Below are 14,378 nucleotides of genomic sequence, written 5' to 3' on the forward strand. Positions count from 1 at the left end.
GGCTTTAGCCCGATTCCGATGTGAAAGTGCCAACAAGAAGCCTTGTAGTGAATCTCAGTGCATTACGACGTTAACGGAGGACAGAAATATTATCATTGTTGCAAGACAGAACCCTTGACGTACCAGATGTTTTGGCAAGGCCGTCATCAACGAATCGTTTGTGGCAAGTTGGCCTCACAGCATATGCCCCTTTGAGACAACGCGCAGCAAAAGCCCGCAATCAGCAACTGAGGACAATATGGTTTAGCAAGCACCTAGAAGAGAACACCAATTGGAATGCTGTTACGTTTACTGATGAGTCTATGTAGTGACAGCAGGCGCCGAAGAGTCTACTGAGAACAGGTGATGCGTACAAAGATCCAGTTCGTGCTCCCTTCAGCGCAGTTAGGAGGAGGCGGTGTGTTGGTCTGGGCTGGGGTTTACACTGGAGGGCGAACTGGACTCCATATTGTTGAAGGCAACCTTACCACAGTACGTTATGTCCATATCTACCCAAGGGAGCCATTAAACGTCGAACTGCGGTGACAATGGGTTGTACAGTGTGGCGAGGCGGGGGTGCAACCTGAAAAGCTGAGCCTCGTGTCGTCGGTCACGTCCCTTTCTCAATCCATGTCCTTCGGGATACTTCCTTGAGACCTCTCCCAACCCTTGGATGCAACGGGGTATCCAGGCACAACATAATGGTGTAGCCTTAGGAGCATGGAAACCTCACTAAAGCACAAGTTAGATTCCTGTCGGCCTCCGGGTGCTTTATCAGAGGCACACGAGGGTTAGGGTACCAGATCCTGTACGCATAGACGGGGGAGGGTGTATAACTATCTGAACTACGAGTTGCATAAAATGTTCCAAGTCCAACCCTGCTACAGTAATGTCCAAAAAATTACCGAGGATTATATCCCTCAAACAAGGGATCTCATTGGCAGGGGTTTTCGATTTGTGGATGACAATGCCAGACCTCACAGAAGTAGAGATTTTTCATCAATGTTTAGAAAACCTGGGAATTTCTCATCTGCCCCTTCCATTGTCTCCAGACCTCAATCCAATTGAGCACATGTGGGATGCGTTGCAGAGAAGCATTTTCGATCACCATGCGCAACCAAATTTTTTTTGACCTGCAACAACTGCGTGCAGCGTTGCAAAATCTATGGAGTGAAATTCCTTATGAAATTAGTGACAACCTTATTAACAGTATACCTAAACAGGTGCACAGAGGATTTAGCCAACATAGGACATTATACACGATTTTAATTTTTTTTAAAAATTATGTGCCTAATAAACAAAATTGTGGAATTAAAACTTTTTTTTCAAAATCCTTTAATTAAATATTCCTTCAGTAAAAAAAAAAAAAAATTTCTAATAAAATTTAGAGTAAAAATAAAATAAAAATGCAAGGAAAATAAATACTATAAAATTGGCAATATCCCTATTAATTTTTGAGCAGTTTATAAAACCGGTTTAAAAACATCTCATAATAAGTAGAATGAACACAGAGTCGTTGTAATTTGTGAATTAAGTGAGTGATTTTTTGTTAATACACATTATTGTTGTTCTTTAGGGTTTGAAGATACTAATTTGTTAAATAGCATAGTGTCAATTTGTATGTCTTAAGTTTCCATCATTAATGTCTTAAATGCTAAGGGCGTTTGTTTCTCCCCGAGTCAAAGATGGAAATTCCCAGCGGTTATACGGAAATCCGAAGGAAATGGAAGGGAAAGGTAACACAAGCCGTTCAAAACGCGACGTAATTGGGCCACCCCGACGTTTCGACGGATTAACAAAGGAGCTACAAACTATCCGTGCAGCGGACACAATTTGATTGAAGAGGGGATTGAAGGCTAATTGGCCAAGATCGCTTTACAGTCTGGATGATGACCCTCGGGTAATTACAAAGGAGTTGCCTCGCTCCGGCTAATGGGCCTCAGTTAGTAATACGAGCGGGCACAAAGGATTTCTAATCAATGCCTTCCCCCCTTCTTATTTGGAAAAAAGAAGGTTTAAATACCGTCCAGTTCAAAGACAAGACCATCTTCCAGGCCTTGATGATAAAGTGATAAACGAACTGATAATTCAAGTGTGAAAAACTGCGATGTAGTGTTTCAAAGGTTTTTCTTGCAAATAAATAACAAACACACTTCTCTAGTTAACTCCCCTCAAGATATTTACTGCGTCAACGTTATTTGTATGTTCAATTCACTAGTTTCGTGGTCCACTTGACCAATTAATATCTTACAATTAATTAAAGTTTTCAGTTGAGATAAAAAGTCAATGGCACGAGCTTGGATTCGAATTTGAAAAATGGCAAAAAGGTGTGGTTGAGATGGGAAGTTAGTGTCCGAGTGGATCGAGGTCACGATAGCTGAAGTGGTAGAGCAGCGGCGTATCAAGACGAAGATCGTGGGTTCGAATCCCGCTCGTGCCATTGACTTTTTATCTCAACTGAAAACCTTAATTAATTGTAAGTTATTTGTATGTATCAAAACATAATATAGTGTATTTTACATTATACAGTTGGTAATAAATATTGAAAAACACCAGTGGATGAAACCTAAATTTGACTAGTTTATAGTTGATTGAGGTTGTTTGTGAGTTGGTGAACAAATGTTGAACCGGCACTGGTCACAACTTGGTCCATTTCACCCACCGGTGTTCGTTTAATTCAAGCTCGTATCGGAGGTCAACCGATCCTCATTGAAGATGGCGCAAAGCCGTTTTTGAGTCCTAGGCGGACCCAGTGCAGGTTCAGCATGGTAACTAGTTTTATGTATATAATAAATCCATATATAATAAATTATTCTTTTTATTTAAGGTGTTTGGTCGAGATGAAAAATTAGTGTCACGAGCGAGATTCGAACCCACGACCTTCGGCTCAATACGCTGCTGTTCTAACCACTTGAGCTATGCATTGACGTCGATCTACTCGGACACCAACATCTCATTTCAACCTTCGAATGTTCCCTCATTTTGCCATATTTTGCAATTCGGATACGATTCCCAGCGACTTGTGAAGTGGCCACGAGGAGCTGTTAGTGAAATAATTACATCTTTTAATTATTAAATTAATCAATATTTGGTTAGGGGTCCTAATGGATCATATTAATTATTCCAATTAATTATTTTTTTTATTTAAGGTTTTTGGTTGAGATGAAAAATTAGTGACACGAGCGAGATTCGAACCCATGACCTTCGGCTCAATACGCCGCTGCACTAACCACTTGAGCTATCGTGACTTCGATCCGCTCGGACATCTCCTCAACTCAACCTACAACCTTGAATTTTCCCTCTTTTTGCCATATTTTCAAATGGGCCATCAGAATTTGATTCTCAGCGACATATAAAGTGGCTACGGGTAGCTGTTCGTGAAATAATTACTTCTTTTAATTATTAAATTAATCAATATTTGGTTAGGGGTCATAATGGACCATATTAATTATTCCAATTAATTATTCTTTTTATTTAAGTTTTTGGTTGATATGAAAAATTAGTGTCACGAGCGAGATTCGAACCCATGACCTTCGGCTCAATACGCCGCTGCTCAAACCACTTGAGCTATCTATTGACGTCAATCCCTTTGGGCAGAACTCCTCAACTCAACCTACAACCTTCCAATTTTCCCTCTTTTTACAATATTTTCAAATGTGAAATCCGGCTTCGATTCTCCGTGACTTATAAAACGGCAACGGAAAGCTGTTAGGGAAGTAATTACTTCTTTTAATTATTAAATTAATCCATATTTGCTTAGAGGTCATACTGGACCATATTAATTATTCCAATTAATTATTTTTTTTCATCTAAGGTTTTTGGTTGAGATGAAAAATTAGAGTCACGAACGGGATTCGAACCCATGACCTTCGACTAAATACGCCGCTGCTCTACTACTTGAGCTATCGTGACTTCGATCCGCTTTATTGATTTTTTGATCTTTTTGCCCTATTTTCAAATGTGCCATCAGAATTTGATTCTCAGCGACAGATGAAGTGGCCACGGGGAGCTGTTAGTGAAATAGTTACTTCTTTTAATTATTAAATTAATCCATACTTGTTTAGCGGTCATAATTGACCATATTAATTATTCCAAGTAATTATTATTTTTATCTAAGGATTTTGGTTCAGATGAAAAATTAGTGTCACGAGGGGGATTCGAACGAAGCTATCGACACTTCGATCCTCTCGGAGTATTGAGCCGTAGGTTGTGAGTTCGAATCCCGCTCGTGACACAAGTTTTCATCTCAACCAAAAACCTGTTGCCAATTATGACCACTAAGTATATATGGATTAATTATATAATCAATGAAATATTAATGTTCCGTAATTTTTTTTAAGCCTGGTTGTACGAATAAATCGGTTAAAAAATGTTTTCATGTAAGTGCAAGTAATCGTGAACCAATATTCAAACAGTTTTGCCTTTTTTAAAGAGTTTGTTGGTAAAAATTAAGTTCGCAATTGAAAATTTATTTCCGGAAAGCGTAATGAAAAAGTAAGCCCTTGGAAATTTTGTTTGGCCACTCCAGGATAAATACGAGTTTTATTCACTGTGAAACAGTATTTTTCGTACCGGCCGTCTCGCTTCGGTTTGTTGATAGGGCAAACAGTACCAGAGCGTCGGACGTTCGCGTTGTTGACGCACCGACTTTCGCGAGAGGGGAAATCCGCGTAAATTGCTTTCCCAGCGGGCCGGTAAACGCAAAAATCCGGCTTTTACACGCAAATATACCGGCGTCCCGTTAAAACAGGCGGCCTGTTTGTCCAGGCAACATAGGAGGTGGCAAGGCCAAGGTGTGAGAGCCGTGGCACATGGCTAATGATGTGGAACAATGAGCGCTAATTCAAAGCAAACACGTTGATTAGAAACTCGCTCGCATTAAAGGGGGTGGAGGAGCCCTTCTTTAAATAGGTTTACACGACGGCTTTCCCTCCAGTCGCATTATCGGATTTCAACCCCCTCCCCATCCCACGTCAAAGATTAAACCTCGCGACCCCAAATAATACTCCATAAACTACTTACTAACCACCCTCGTAATCCATTGTTACCTCAGTGTTGTCCTATGAGTCAAAATTGCATGTTTAAATAAGTACATCAAATAGTGCTGAACGTGTAAGGAGGGGATGGTTGAAAGCTTTTGGTATAACAGCTTTCAAGACTTAAGCAAAATTTTCTGGGATTTAATTCCTGCTTTATTTTATTATACATCAATTTATCAAATTCCAGTTGTCAGACTCTTTGAAGAAATTTTCCTTTTTTATCGACAAATGTTTTCAGTAGGAATTTTAAATCTTGATTAGGGTAAAACTGGAGGTTTATGTTATCAAGGAAGAGGGGTTTAACCAATTGAATATCGTTAAAAATTATTATACCTTGAAATTACTAAAGAATTCTAAGGGTAACAAACACCAGGATGCAACTCCAGGGTTGGATTCGAAACAATCAAAAAAGTAAACAATGAAATTCATGTCGTGTAGCTCGACTTGAACGGTTACAATCATGGGCAATTACCTTCGTAGTTGTACGTAGTTATACCCATAGAGTCTATGGTGGCTCCATTTTTGGTCAGCATGTCAACCTTTTCGTTGCCTCTATGGCACCGAATGTCCAGGGACCCATGCCAGAGGTCCTAGTGTCGCTGACTTCCGCCAGGGCCTTCCTGCATTTCCAAAACCATTTGCCTTCGCCTCGCATGAGTCAAAGGCCCTGACAGCTGCCTGGCTGCCAGAGAAAATAGCTATCTTCCGGGAATGTATTCCTAGCCTTTTTATTTCTCTGGCACATTTTTCGATCGCTATGATTTCAAACTGGAAAACTGAAGCGTACTTGCCTTGCTTTACCGGCTGTTCGGTCTTGGGGTTAATCCTAAAGCCCCCAGCTCCCGTACCCTTTTCGGTTTTAGAGCCGTCAGTATACCAGCATGGATTTGCTTTAGTGGTGTTCCCTTGACCAATTCTTCCCCTTTCTGGTATCAGTACTTTGCACTTCTTGGTGGTAGTGGCATCAGTTGGCATACCTAGAATGGCATCTGCCTCCCTCAGTTTCCATTGTTTATTCACATGACTATCCTAGCAGATGGCTGTTCATTTATGATCCTGTGGGCTGCTGCTCTGGCTTTTCCTTGGATTAAAATGTGAAGTGGTGGGAGGTTTAACAAAACTTCCAGGTCCGGAGTTGGCGTTGTGCTCATGGAGGCAGTGACACTGAGACACGGTTGTATTTGGGTGCCAATGAGCAGCCTTATTGCTTTGGCCGGAAGAATTTTGGTCCACCACACCACCGGCCCATATGTTGGTGTGGTCCAACATTGGTCTTACGACACAGGTATAGCCATAGAGTCATTTTGGGGTTTAGACCCCCCCCCCCCAATTCTTGGCGCAGAGCCTTCTGCACCTCCCCCAGGCAGTTAACTGCGCGCCAACGCGAGTTGGGGAATGGAGGTATTCGACAAATTCAACTTGATTTCGTGTACCTATCTTATAGGATATAGGTATATTGGCCACAATATGTCGAAATACTTTCTGAATCTAATGAAATATTAAAAGTACCGAAAAACTTCAAAGTGTATGTGTTTTTACCGGTTTTTAGATATTCACCTACCGGTTGAGGGGCGAAGAGTCGGCCAGGCGTTAATCACGTTGCATTTTTAAAATTTCATGCGTTTTGTATGTCAAGGTATTAGAGTTGATTCATAAAAAATCGTTTTGATTATTCTGTTATAAAAAACAATCAATTTAAAATCTTCTTCATGGATGTTCGATAAGTTCTTTTGTTTTTTATCGATTGCATTATTTCAGTAACCTTTTTCCAGCATTGTCCCGTTGAAATAACGGCGCGTTATTTATCGTTTGTGCGGATGTTTACGACCCTCGGCTGGGCCAACAATGCGGTGTAATTGGTGACAAGTGGTTTCCTTGTTTTCACACCCGCTCACCGCATCTGGCTAAAGCAAACAACTATCGTTAGTCCTATCCTGCAGTTAAGCAGTGGTACTTAACGATACCTTTCATACAGAAGATGCAGTAGTCAAATGGGAGAGAGAGAGAGAGAGGAATGGAGAGAGAGAGAGAGAGAGAGAGAGAGAGAGATATTTCTTGAATCCTTTCAAAATATATAATCCACATAATTTGTAGCTATATTTTCCGTCATTTTCTTTAATTTATTATAAGCATTTTATGTTGGATGAATTAAAGTGATTCGGTCATATAGTGTTTATATGTTTTAGTCATATGTTAATCACAGGGGCAATAAATAGTACTTAAAAGTTGTTTAATTTGATCCAACCCCTGACTGCTGCTGACGACAGCATCAAACTTCCATGGCAGTTTTTCCACGTTGTACAAGCACTGACGAATTATCAGGCGATTAACTAATTAGGGGTCTGAATAAAATGTTGACACGAGCTGTTTACAATTCTTCGTTTTGTTTCCCACAGGGTAGTTCTGAATTAATCGCCGCTTTGGCACAATTTGGCGTGTTGATTTACTCAGGGTAAAAATCAGTCCCACCCCCGTTTAACCTCTTGAAAAAACAGGGGCTGCGTTTTGTAGCCCGCCTCATTAAAACAACATGACAAGATTAAAATGTTGCAAGCACCTCTAACGATTGGATGCAGTGGTCATTTGGCGAGTTTAAAAAAAAAGGCACATCGGGATTTACGCGTTTATCATTTATTTAATAAGGCGGTGGAAAACATAACAAGAAAAACGTTTTCAATAGACAAAACAATTGATAAAAGAAGATAACGGTACAAAAATCTCTTGTCTCATTTAAAAAAGGAATGGCTTCCATTCTCTCCCGTAATTCCGTTTAATTATGGCTCAAGGGCCCCGAAGAAGAGTTCAAGCGGCTATTAGTGAGGAGGTGTGAAAGATTCTCATGCGATCGACGTTGAACCACCGAGTCATAGCTGTGATCGAGTGGTGTGTGATATTTGTGATTGTTAGATCACATCCGGTCATGGTAGCAATTACCTGTGGGAGGACGCATGACTTGCAGACAGCTACTGGAGGCCACTCCCGACCTTTTGTGCCTTGGAAACAATCGTCGCACGACGTGGGAAGCTGTAAACTATCTCTTCAACGGGCCGCCACTAGAAAATAGACAAGTGGTTTTTTTTGTAATCTTATTTTCTCAACTAACAAATCCAATGATATCATCAATGTACAAAATAGTCCCTTAATGATTACAATAACGTTATTAAATTTCTTAAATATTCAACTCATGTAACACCATCCCCGTCTATCAATCTTGTTTTAGACCCCCTCGACTATCCACCAAAATAAGAAGAAAATAATCATTACTTTCAGCATTTTTTCTAGATGCTACAAAGGCATTTTATAGAGTGTGACACCCGATCTCCTTTGTAAATTAACATGTTTTTTTCCGCACCTACTATCTCATCCTGCAGTCCTTCCTCTCGGATCGCTGGTTTAAGGTAAGAATTGGCTCAGAATTTTCAGGCATGGCCGGCGTTCCGCAAGGGAGTATCCTAGGACCATCCTATACATTGGTCTACACAGCTGGTACACCCAAACACCCATATTACTAACTTAGCGGACGATATCGCGATCTTCTCCTCACATCCTGATCCTAACCTTGCAGTAAGAGCAACCCAAGACCATCTAAACCTCAATACCGACTGGTGCACTTTGTGGCGCATCAAGCTAAAGGTACAAAAAAGCCGGCAGGTTACGTTCACACTTAGAAGATGTATCAGCCCACTAACGCTTATATACAGTAGTCTGCACTGGAAGTGGTTTTCCCTGGTTCCCTTGTTCCGCTGATCTTCTCCAGCTCGTATCTGTCGTTTCCAATCTGTCGGACAACTTGATACGGTTCCAAAAACTTCGCCTTTATTTTGGACAATGGTGTAAACTGAGTGCGTTTTACTGCAACCCACTCTCCAACCTTGCACACTCTCTCCGGCTTTTTCATATTACTGAACGTTAACGGTTCCCGCTTGTACACGTCCAAGTCGCTCTCCTCGCTGAAGCCTTCCTGCTTGGTCGCGAAGGGCGGGTGGTTCAGCTCCTCTTCTGAGAACATCTCTTCCTGTTTCAACTTTTCCTTCTTGGCCGGCCTGGATGTTATCGGTAGAGTTTCTTTGTCTTTCTTCTTCACCCTGCCCACCAGGTCGTCCCGGGATTCGAAATCGGCTAGCTTCGATGACTTCTTGCGTACCCTGCCGGACGATTATAGATTTCGCGAAGTCTATAAAAATACTGTCGAAACGTTTCATCTCGCTTCTTTTTAGAATTCGACAATAGGAGATGAATTTCAGCGCTGTTTATTGATTTAGAGAATTTTCGTTACAAAGCTTCTTTTAATAGGTCCCACGAAAGGAGGCCTCTTTCTGACTTTACAAACATGGCCGCCGAACCTGAGAGTTTCTTCTTCGAAAAAATAAATTTCTGGATATCGTTCCACCCGCATAGTGAAGCCATGTCTTTGAAGGTGGATACCCATATTTGTAAATTGTCTTTTTCGTCTCCCGAAAAAGCGGGAAGCGTCTTCAACGTCCCGAAATAACACGCTAAAACCACCTACTTCCTTAGGCTCAGCCGGTGACGGACTTTTTCGCCTTTCTTCTCCTTCCTCCTGCGTTCCAGATGTCGCCATTTGGTGGAAATTGGTGTTTTTCCTTCCCATTTCCGTCTCAGTTCGACAAAACACTCAAAAATTTAAAGTCACGGCACGGCACAACGAGCATGTTTTTTCAACAATATCAACCTATCGCTACGCAGCGGCCCCCAATAGTAGGATGAGGGAGGAGTGTAGAGTAATTGAAATCACTTGCAACACTAAAATATGTTTTATTATTCAAGAAAAATACAACAAGGACAACGCGATGTTAAGCCGACACGACACACTAGGCATTCGACACTTAGAAGTAACCTCCCTCTGTCAGCTGTCCCTTTTGTTGAGTTATCCAGCAGGGGGATAAATTAATGGTTGGAAGCTTTGATCCTATATATATATATATTTTACTCAGGGTGAGCGACCAAGACCCGAGGGGTTAAAGGCCTGGGTAGACTCGTACCATATCCCTAAAAAGTTCCGGGACTTGGTCGGCTCACGTGTACTGCGTAAAGCTCTTGGACCTCTTCACAAACCCCCAAGATTTTGGACCATTTTATCTCGGGGAGTGATTTGGTGATGTCTGCTCGGTCTAAGATTTCAAAACTAGACCTAGCACACCTAGACTTACATAGAACATAACATAAAGCAAAGAAAAGAACTGAACCAAAAATACAGACAACTCAGACACCTACTTGGAGCCAAATCTAAATGAGTATACACAACAAACTAACAATATACACGACACTAATTAGACCAATTTGGACTTACGTAGTCAAGCTGTGGGATTCAACCAAGCCAACCAACAACCAAAGAACCCAATCCTTTCAATCAAAAGTCCTTCGTCGCATCCTCAACCAAACCCCAAAGACCTGGACATCCCATTGCTAACAGACTTGATTCACACATGATTCCACACCTTAGACTCCAAGCTCTTCCTCTCACACCAATCCACTAGCTCAAGCCCTCTCTTCAACGTCCCATCCGAACAATCTTCCACGCCGCATAAGTAGAGAGAGTGGCCTCGTGACATTCTAAATCAACCCACAACAATGCAGAACATTGAGTCAATGGCCGGCTCCCTCCTTCATACTAATCCTCATGGTCTGAAGGTTGCTAGATCTTTTACTAACAACAGACGTTAAATGCTTAATTTTTGAACAGAAAACAATAAAAATACAACTAATAAAAAAATTCACAAATTAATAAACCTACATTTTCCTAAGGAGGAGTTATTTATTGAAAACTACACACTTTTACAATGTATATCGTTTCTTTATAGTAAGCCTAATTATTTCAAAAATGATCATACTCCATACAGAACCATTTTAGTTGGCGGGGAGCGGGACGGCAAAGAATCATGATAGAAAAAGACATCATCGTAGGCAGAAGATCAGACGAAGTTGAAAAAATGGAATTAAAAATGGAGTTGGTGTAAAAAGGTGACCCGAAAGACACCGGGGAAGGGAGAGAGTTATATCAATTAAGTATTCGGTAGGTGGGTCCATTAGCTAAAGAGATTAGCAGTGTTGTCCATTTACAGTGGGCTTGCATTAGGGATGCAGGGCGTGATTGTGCCTCATTTGCCATGCTAAACCCTGGGCTCGACTGCCCTCGCCCACAATTACACTCCGAGTCCTCTGTTGACACAACCAATCCTCCCTCGGGAAACCGCAATAAAAACGCAAATTCGAAGCGGCCTCCTGAATTAACGTGAGCAACCGAACGTCATTTTTTTTCACCCGGTTTAATACAGTCCTATAGTACTACCACACGATGTACTTCACACATCAATAAAATCAACTATAGAAAGGTTTTGAAAATCATTAAAACGATCTATTTATTTGAAAAATTGACCATACCGCGGCGACAGTACGATATTAGACGAACCATACACTGAATTTTAACAATTATATTTTGGATTTATAAAATTCAAAAAGAAGTCAAATTCTATATCCAATCCATTAGAGTTCGTGGTCGGATTGACCAAATAACTTTTTCAATTAATTAATCTTTATGTAAGGTACTGGTTGAGATAAAAACGTCAGTGTCACGAGCGGGATTCGAACCCACGACCTTTGGCTAAATACGCCGCTGCTCTACCACTTGAGCTATCGTGACTTCAATTCGATCATTTGTCGTCGAGAATCGAACAGATTACACGACATTTGAAAAGTGGCAAAAAGGAGGGCAAAAATTGTGTCTTTATTTAAGTATATCTCATTTGCATTAACCCACCCCAATTCTTTAAGGAATGGGAATATGGGGTGGTCCAAGAGCAGATCCTTGAGACACGTCTATATTTACATGTTGCAATACTGAAGTTTTCTACATATGTATTTAAGGCATTGGTTGGGATAAAATAAGCGGGATTCGAACCCAGGACCTTCGGCTAATACGCCGCTGCTTTACCATTAGAGCTATCGTGAGTTCGATCCACTCGGACACCAACTTCCCATCTCAACCTCACCTTTCGAATTTTCCCTTTTTTTGCCATTTTTCAAGTGTCGTGCAATCTATTTGATTCTCGGCGACAAATGAAGTGGCCACGGACAGCTTTAGTGAAGATGTACTTCATTTAACTTATTAAATTCACTAGTTTTCGTGGTCCGATTGACCAAATCCAATTAATCATTCAATTAATTAATCTTTATCTAAGGCATTGGTCGAGATAAAAAGTCAGTGTCACAAGCGGGATTCGAACCCACGACCTTCGGCTTGATACGCCGCTACTCTACCTCTTGAACTATCGTGACTTCGGTCCCCTCGGGCACCAACTTCCCATCTCAACCCACCTTTCGAATTTTTCCTCCTTTTTGCCATTTTTGAAATGTCGTGGATTATTGTGTAAAATACAATATGCAAATAGTAACAAAATCAATAAACTTATTATGATCATGACGACAAGCATTTATATATTTTACATTACATAGAATTTTTTGAATATATTAAATGAGGCTCCAAATATATCTAAATTTAGTAGACATTACGGATTTCATTAAAGGCCTTTTGAAGGTAAGTCATTGTACCAAATTTTGCGTAGTTAGTCATATGAAATTGAGAGTACAAATTTTGCAGCTGACGACAACTGTGAGTAGGGCATGGAATCCGACTGAGGACCAATAGTCAGGAGTAATGACTAACAGTCCACAAGAAAGACATCCCCATCAACAGAGATCGATGAAGGGAGAACATTTTGCAGTTTCAACCATTCGTCATACTCGTTTTTATCCCATTGAAGTCTTAACTTGTAAATTAGGTATTTAATAAATTTCCTCTGAACAGACTGAATGCCAAACAGTACTCTGTAAGCACGTAAAAATCAAATTTTTGCCCAAAAATCGCGAATAAATCGCAAACGGGCAAAGTGGAAAGTGACCAATTAAATGCTTAAAATTTCATATGGATTGATACAGGGCGCCACTTCAGGACGACTGGCTCCACAGCTCAATTTGAGGTTTTCGCAAAAAGTGCAAAAATTGACATGTTCCAAAATTTTTGAGTAGCTAAAGCTAGGAAAAACATTTTAAAAAGCCATCTTGTTCAAGGTACAATTTTCTAAAAAATGATACCTAGCGCAGGTTTGTGACTTAAAAGGCTGAGAAAATATGCATTTCCAAAGTTGGCCAGGTTTTCGTGTAGAAACTAGGTTTTTATTAAATTTTTATTCAGAAATCCTGTGATGTAGGTTTCAGAAAAACATTTTCTTTGTCGTACCAACGTTTTGATCTTTATTGAGATCATCTTCAGGGCTCAAAGTGTTTGTTTTCTGTGTAATTGTGCCATTCTTGCGTGTCGTGTTGAGAATTATGATTATTTTATTTTATTTTATTTTTTATTTTTTTTATGGGTAGTGTACTTACATAATGAGTTTTTTTCTTTATCTTCTAATCATATGAATCTCATTATAAATAGCACGATTATTATGTGTAAACATTATTAAAAATAACAATGAATATTAGCTTCATGAGCTCTTTTTTGTGTAATTGTTTGTAATACATTTATATATTTTTGTACAAAGATTATATCCGAATATAAATTGATAAATAAATAAATTTTCTCTCGAAATCTATCCGACAGATCAAATAAGCTAAGATAGACAGTGGGTGATCCGTATCACCTAGATTTTGTATTTTTTCATTTTACATACATCAACAAGAAATCTCATAATTTAAGAAAAATACATTAAAATGTATTCATTTAAAGATAATTTCCGTTATCGTAGATCATTGATTCATTTTCGCGTTAGTTTGCTTAATAATGTATTCCGATAGAGTTAAAGTATTACTGGGAAAACTCCTCAGAGTGAAGGTGCGGCGGACGCGACCATATTGCCGGCATCGACTTGTTTTCCACGTCTCCTCGCCCCATTCCGCCCCCGTTCCATCCTCATTTCCCTACAGATTTCCTCCGTCTCCATAGCGACCACCGCCCCACCCTGTAACAGAGATAGCCCTCAGCACATCAAACACACCTCTAATCAACCACCTTTAACTCCTGCCTCTTGGCTTCAACCATTTTACGCCTTTTACGATGAATAGATGAAGCGTGAATTTCACCGGTTGAAAAAGCTAAACGCACTTGCTTGTATATTAGTAATGGTTCATTTTAGTTATTACAACTAATTATGAAATAATATTACCACATTAAATTAGTAGGAGTAGGCTAGTCAAGAAAATTCTGTCTCTTCTATATCTAGACTTGTTTAACATAACCTGATGTATTGGACTGAAGTTTCAGAACAAAACCGTTTAGCAAACTCGAACTTAAATGAGTGATATATTTTTATTTAACTTTGAGATTTTTATGTAAAAAATAGC

The sequence above is a fragment of the Cimex lectularius genome, unplaced genomic scaffold (assembly GCF_000648675.2).
Source record: "Cimex lectularius strain Harlan isolate CLEC.00 unplaced genomic scaffold, Clec_2.1 scaffold377, whole genome shotgun sequence".
Taxonomy (NCBI): domain Eukaryota; kingdom Metazoa; phylum Arthropoda; class Insecta; order Hemiptera; family Cimicidae; genus Cimex; species Cimex lectularius.